The sequence below is a fragment of the Seriola lalandi genome, unplaced genomic scaffold (genome assembly GCF_002814215.2).
Source record: "Seriola lalandi dorsalis isolate HSWRI2012SDOR001 ecotype SW California unplaced genomic scaffold, Sedor1 jcf7180002054943, whole genome shotgun sequence".
Taxonomy (NCBI): domain Eukaryota; kingdom Metazoa; phylum Chordata; class Actinopteri; order Carangiformes; family Carangidae; genus Seriola; species Seriola lalandi.
Window position 1 is genome coordinate 244,631 of NW_019525494.1, and position 7,902 is coordinate 252,532.

Here is a 7,902-nt window from a genome sequence, read left to right on the forward strand (position 1 = left end):
TTCCTCTAACGGCCACTAGAGTCTGGCTCCAACAGTGAGTCAGTCCCCATAGACTCCCATGTTAAAATGTCCAACTTTACAGCAGAAATCAACATGTTTACAGCCTGGTACAAAAACTGGTCTGTAGAGCTGATTTCCTCCTTCATGACACCTGTTTATATAACTCACCTGTTTATATAACTCACCTGTTTACATTTTATTAAGGACTAATGTTATGGAGGATTGAGGGCGTGGCCTCTGTGAGTGACAGGTGAGAGTCACCTCAGCTGATTGAGTCAGTGAACGTCACCTCTCTGTTTGTGGTTGTTCATTCAAACATCAGACAGATCATGTGACGAAGTGAGGAAGTCTGTGCTCCTGTTTCTACAGGTGAGTCAAATTCTACTATTATTTTATTTATATGTTCGCACTAATTCGCAGGAACCAGTGTCTGGTTTGTTAGCAAATGAATTAGCCTTGGGTTAGCCTTCAAGCTAGATACCTAGCTTTGCTAACGATGCTAATGGAAGTGTGCGCTTGCCACAGTTATTGAATTAAAATCAAATGAATTGCCCATGTTTGGATTAGCTGGGAGTTAATGGCGGAGTCAGACACTGCCAAGATGGCCGGGGTGGAGCAGCTCACACAGGCTTCTGTTATAATGTGTCACGTCCTCAGGTTACTTCCTCAGAGTCCTCCAGAGACAGACTGGTTGACGGGCGGAGAAGCAGGAAAACTCTTCACACACAGGTGGTGAACACTTTAAACTGTGAGCCTCTGTAAGAAATATTCAAACCTTTCCTGGAAGTGTCCTCGGTCCATTACAAGAAAGAGGCCGGAGCGGCGTGTGCGTCTCTGTCCTCTGCTGCTCTAACTGCTCATTTAATCTGCAAATAAACTCCTGGTAGCTTCACACCTCCCATCGCTTCAACACCCACAATTAACCTGACTGTGAACTGGGCTGCTGCTCCGGGGGAAGCTGCTGCACCGCTCCCAGCTATTCTGTGTGTGTGTGTGTGTGTGTGTGTGTGTGTGTATTGGAGGTGAGTGTATGCTGGCTGTGTCTGCACCACCTGAGGCTGCTTACACAGACGGACAACAACAGGAAGATATCGTCTTGTTGGGGATCAAGCTGATGCAACAGAAGAACACACACACACACACACACACACACACACACACACACACACACACACTAACCTAGAAGATAACACATGATGATGAAACTGGTCATCATCATGTTTTCTATGGTCAAAAACTTAAAAAAATAGAGTTATGAAGAAAAACTGAATTACATAACATCACCTGTAGATCAGTAGATGTGTGTTTGGGAGGTGGTGTTGCCCTGAACAGAGTCTCCGGTTCTGTGTGGCTCCAACAACCTCCGTCCATCAGAGGGTCGGGGCAGCTCGTACGCCGCCTGAGAGGCAAAAAACAGCCGACTGAATACTTATCGCTCAGACCTTTTAACTGGATTATACTAAACAGACAGAAGATGCTCTTCTGGTCAGGCGCCAGAAGAGGGTGAGCACCCCCCCCCCCCCCCGTTCCTGTCTCCAAAACGTTCCTAAAGGTGACATTTGTTTTACAAAACAGAATTTATGGTATCTTTTAACTTCATATAGAATGACCATGTTTGGACATAAATGTTGGCTCTGTGCCTCTATAGGTTATTAGGAATTAGCTATGTCATGAATATGTATTTAGAGGACACTCAGCCTATAGATTGTTTGGTTTTGGGGTCAGTCAGACGTTGGGTGACCTTGGGGAGGGAGGCGTGGACGTTGATGAAGATGTACTTCAGTATAAGCTTGTTTTATGTATTTATTTTATCATGGTTATATGAGCTGTTAAGGTGGGTTTTCTTCTGCTAAGATCTCTGTATAAATACAAAAGGAATCATTAAAACCTCCTGATGAAAAGTTGCTGTTCTATTTCCATTATTAATTATCATCATAACTGTGACGGTCACAGCTTTTATTGAGACACTTTCGTAGATTAGCCTCATGAATCTTTACATACAGTGTGGAGAGGGGTTTGTAAATACAGCTCGGCTTTTATCATTTCATTAGTAAATAAGCAGCTAAGCTCGGACATATATGTTGCATATTACATGTCAGTAGGAAACATTTGAACAATAAATAGTGAGGTGATGATCAGAAGATGCTCTTTGAGGCAATAAGAGCTGCAGCGGTTGGAGGCAACACGAGGTCATGGAGGAAAGGCTTTATTGTGAACAGGAAACCTTGACTCATGAGGTATTCACACGTTCTACTGAAACCACCAGAATGAGAAACTGAGTTTGAAGAAAAATAAAAAGCAGACTTTGGGAACAAACTGAGTTAATATGTCTTAAGACGTTCTCTGTATTTGGAGCGGCTCAGGCTAAAACTCTCCCCTCACTGGATTTGTTCTGCATAAATGAGTGCTGCGAGCAGGTGAAACACAAACACTCTTCTTCACTCCGCTCTTATTCCCCAGGTAGGAAGGTATTTTTCAAATTAAGCTCAGCAAATATACTGCCGGAGCCTCAGAGGCGGCTGCACTGGTTAGCTCAGTTTAGTGCCGCATATTTCTGCTGCATTTAAAACGCAGACGAAGTTAAACACGGAGCTGAACAATTGTTTCAAATTACAGAGATTCATGCGCTGCCTCGCCAACAGCTTCATGATGATGAGTATTGGCGTAATTACTGTTCCTAATGTGACTGGTGCAGGTAAAACCGTGCTCATTAAGGTTTGTTAAATCACAAGATGCTGTCAGAACACAGTCGGAGCAGAGCATGTGTGAAGAGGAGGTTTTATCAGTGTTTGAGCCCCACATCCTGATGACAAACCGAGTCTTTGACCCTGGAGGATAGAAAAACTCTGATTTCTGGTCCCAGCTCACACTTTTAAGAAACACCGCTTTCCACATCTGTGCTGATGCTGTGGGTTTGCAGCGCGCTCGCTCGCACACACTCTTTTCCTTCATCCTAATTAATTGGCACTTCAGATCCCTGCTGTATCGCCGAGCCTCTGGTTTTATCTCACACACTAACACACTGACAGCTGCTGCAGTCTCTCAGGCAACAGCACAACAAGAAGCGTGCTCCGTGTGTGTGTTGGTGTTGGGGGTGGACATGTGTTGAGTAGCTGCTGCTTTTTCCTTCACTTCTCAAAAATCTGGATTTGTATCCTGAGATGTTTTATTCTTACACGACTCTCCTGCACAAACTAAATGTTCCTCAGTGTAGAATTTAACCTGGAACCTAAAATGAAAACTTGACTGACACGTTATTTCTGAGGCTAAAACCACGTTATGTCACTGAGGTAACGTCACGGTGACGAGGCCGGATTACAAACTGCCCTGCAGCCCAGTGTGGAAGCGTTTGGTCATTTGATTGTGGACTAATTTATTTTGGCAATATGCACAACTAAAACAATTAAAACTTAAAATGGAAAAGGCCCTAAAGTAGCTTCTGCACCAAAATTTAACTTTGGTTTTACCTTTGATATTTGAGTTGAGATGATATTTACTCACTGTCTCCTCTCAGCAGATATATTCAAACGTTTAGTGAAGGAAAGTTTCATTTAAATATTACGAGCTGCAAAAATGTGGATCCTGAACGTGGACTAACCAGAGAGCAGCTACACTGATCCAAAATGAAAGTCTGCAGCTCGCGAACGTCATCAGATTAACACCGATGCATCTGTGGCTCAGCAGGTGAAGGTGGAGCTGGGTTTAAATGTGAAACCAAAGGGAAGCTGAGGACTGCTGAATATGAACACGATGATGTTGAAAAGATGTTTGTTGTTTTCTCTCTTCTCTGTTTCCAACTAATCTCCTAAAGTTGCCTTTCTTCTAATCTTGGATCTGTTACTGTGTACACTTTATATTTAAATGTAAATAAACTGATCAAGAGAAGGTGAAACCAGCTGATTTATTAAAGCAAGAAAAAACATAGTCTGAAATACAGAAAAGAATCCAGGGCGGGAAACCAGAGTCCAAAAACCGAAACACGAGGAGAAGCAAAGACACTCCAACTAAATCTGAACATAAGAAACAGTGGAGGAAGAGACTCCACAGACACTTGAGGACATGAGGGAGGCAAAGGTAAGAACACAGGTGAGACACATCAGGGCGGGGCAGACAATCAACATGGAGGGAAACAGGACAAAGACAGGAAGGGAAACTACCATGAGATGCACAAAGGAAGTGATTACAAAATAAAAGTGAAATTAAATGAACAAATGTACGAACTTAAAGAATCAAAAACAGCATCACAGCTTCGAATCAGGTGATATTGTCATAAAAGTGTGTCTATTATTTGACGTCGGATCACCTCGTTATAAAGGTGCAACAGGTCAACGTGAAAAAGTGATCAATAGTGGTGTTTAGATTTTTTTATTACTTCCACAAAGCAAGTGAGAAATCAGTCTGCTTCACTGATGATGGATAAAGAAAATAAATGAGATGAAATAGAGAGATGGGAGCGAAGTAGGAGAGAGAAGGAGAGGAGAAAAAGCAGAGAGCAGGTGGGTGAAGAAGAGCAGGTGTAAAATAGAGGACGGGTTGTAAGAATGGAGGAATCAGGAGAGTGAGAGATGGAGGACGAGTGAAGAAATAAAAGGGGGAAAAGGTGAGAGTGAGCTCGGCTGACGGAATAAGAGAAACCAAACCAAGGTGCCGCATGAAGACAAGACAAGACAAATGGACATTGAAATGGATTTCTCTCTCCCCCCTCCTCCCCCTCCTCCCCCCGTCGCAGGTTAATGTAACATCTCTTGATGCATTTCGTTCGCCGTCAGCCGCTCCAGCCAGGAGACACTCCGTCAAACCATCTACATTAGAAAATGGCCTTTTCTCGCCTTTCCCTCCCCATCCATTCCCCGCCACCTCGCCACCTCTTTTCCCACCACTCACCACTATTCATCTTTCTAAGGGAATGCATCTGGCCACGGATGAAGGCCCGCATTCATCAGCAGGGACGTTTAAGTACATATCTGAGGGAAGGGAGGAGATTTATTACGTCCTATTTAGAGCGGCTCGGAGGGGAATGACCAGCCTCCCGCTTCAGTCAATGGGGGGAAAAGTTTGTCCAGTGTGACAGACGTAGTTCGTCCGCAGCGTGAGGGACGTGATGAAGAGTCAGCTGATGAGGTGAAACAAAGACAGCTGATTTCATGAAAAGACGAGGTGATAAAAACCACAACCTACAGACGACTGCTGCAGAAAGAGCGAAGATTCAGCTGTTGTTCTGTCGGGTCGACTTCTATCAATGCACCTTGATTTGGAGAGAGGGACGTGTGACTTTAAATCACAGGTGAGATGAAGATATTCGTCTCTGTCGGGATTCGCTCCGATCACTGTCCACAGCTGTTTAAAGCATGGACGCGACGTACACACTCAATGTGATCTGAGTCTGTCCTCCTGTAAAGAAACCAGCCCGCAGGTCGTCTGTGCAGCAGGTTGTTATGACATCATAGTCAGGTTTTGTTGCTAGGCGACATCTAGTGGCCGTAGTGATGATGACAGGAGCAGAGGGGAAAGTGTCGGTGACGTGGTCTAAAGAGAGACAGAGTCCACGTCAGGAGGAGGAGGTGGACGGATGAACGTGACACGGGAGAGCCGTGTGTTCGATTCCCATGTTGTCTCTATTGTCCGTGACCGTTTGTTGTTATTATTGTAACCATGACAACAATCATCGTCTAATGTCGAGGAAGTACTTATTTTAACCCAAATCACCATCTTTTCCTAAACCTTACAAAGCCATGGCCGTTATTGTAGTAACCACGGCAATGAAGGTAGCTAAGCCTCTTATTATTGTAACCATGACAACCAAGGTCCGGTACGCCTGTTGCCACAGGGGCGCTATTTCAGGAGACGCTCATGTGGGTCGTATCAGAGGGTTGCTGGTCGTTCAGGTGGGAGGAGTGGTTGTGTTCATTCGTTGTTTTTAAAGACATGTGACAGATGAAACGCTTTGTGATTCGCTGAAATTCATGTCAGCAAGGTGAAATGCTTTATGGGAAATGTATTTAGTTTGTTTTTAAAGTCGCGGTTCGGACAGTGGCGGACGACCTGAGTGTAATGAAGCGAGGACAGCACTTACCTGAGAAGATTCAGACACTGACTTCAACCTGCTGATCAGCTGACCAGCTGACCAGCTGATCAAGGCTCAGGGTGAGACAGAGGAGGGGGAGGAGCCAGTATCACCGCTAGCTGCAGGTAAAGATTCACCTGATGCAACACTGTCTCTAAAACCTTTATTTCTCAGCCACTGAATCAGATAGAGACATGAAATAAAAACCATCTGAGACATTAAACTCTTGGCTTGTATTGTAAATCATCACCTTTACCCAAATGTTCATCAACATTTAATAAAAAAACAATGTATGTCAAAGAACGTTGAACTGAAAATGTTAACAAATGTGCTTGTTTCACTGCACATCCGGTCTCTAAGGCCAGTTTATTGTAAATTATTGCCTTTCAATGATTTGCAATAAAAGTCAAAGGTTTAATCTCTCAAATGGTTTTTATTTCATGTTTCTATCTGATTCAAAGGCTGAGAAATAAAAGTTTAATGGACATCAAGTTTTTCAGGTTGTTTCACACAACGCTGAGGTTTTAGAGGGAGGCTCAGATCTTCGTGGGTCATTAAACAGCTAAAGTTCACTAACTTCAAGATTGGAAAAATCATTTTATTTCAAACTGTCTGATTTTATACATTTTCTGAAGAAAATCTGAGTGAAAATGTTGAAACCTGCAGGTGCTGTAAATCTTCTGCAGGTAAAACAAGTGTCAGTGAAAGCGTGAGGAGCGAAAGGAGCAGACGTGTCATCGCTGTTGAAAGGATGTGAATATTCAGTTTATGTCCTGTAGGAGTTTACAGTGTGTAAAAAAGGAGAGATGAAAGCAGTGAAAGTGTCAGCTGAAGCGTTAGTTGTCCTCCTCTGTCGTCTGTTATTAACATCCTCCCTGTGGAAACACTTTTACTTGAATGAATTCAGAACAAATGGTGAACGTCAACGTCTCCTTGAACCGAACAGATCAAGATGCTTTTTTCTGGAGCTTATGACAAAATACATATTCAGTTCTATAGACTTTCCTTTTATCAGGTAAATATAATCTCTGCAGTTGTTTACTCTGCTGTTACTGAGTGTGTCTGCAACACACACCTCCTGCACCTGTCTGCCTTTATACACTTTCACCCTTAAGGACAGAATGAATATGATTCAAGGCTCCATCACCTGTACCAAACAACCCAAGGTATAAATGTAGACCGTGAGCAGCTCCGACAGAAAGGTTGTTCTTCTAATAAAAGATCATCCTAGTGTCATCTCCTCATTTTATTTTGAAAATACTGACCTCTTCTCTCGTTTCACATACTTCCTTTCCTGCCCTCGTGTGTTTCCCACCTGTGTGATTACCTGCTGCTCTCTAATGTGTCTCACCTGTGCCTAATGGTCTCGCCTCCCTGGTGTTCTTATGTCTGTCCCACTGCAGGTCTGCATCTCTACCCAGAGTTCATACTGTTGCCATGGAACGAAGAAGAAGAGCAGTTCACGAGCATGAAAGGAACAAACCTGAACGTTAACATGACGAGAACATGTCGGTGTGATTTGAGCCAGAAGTGTGTGTATGATCATAATATATATAATATTGCACACAACATGTTTGCCGTCATCTCAGTAACATGATGTGTCACAAAGTCCGGCTCATTCCTCTTCACCATGTCGAGCCCGTGCGGCCGCTCGGTCACTGACCAGGTGACGTCACTTAAGTCTGAGGGTTCAGGGTTTGGGTCTTCAGGATACTGTGATTGGGTGATAGTCTCCGTGTTCCCTCCCTCCACAGTGTTTCTGCTTTCCTCGGTGTTTTCTGAGACCTCTGCCTGATTTTTGGACTGAACCAACAGAACCGAAGTTGATCTAAGCGTCT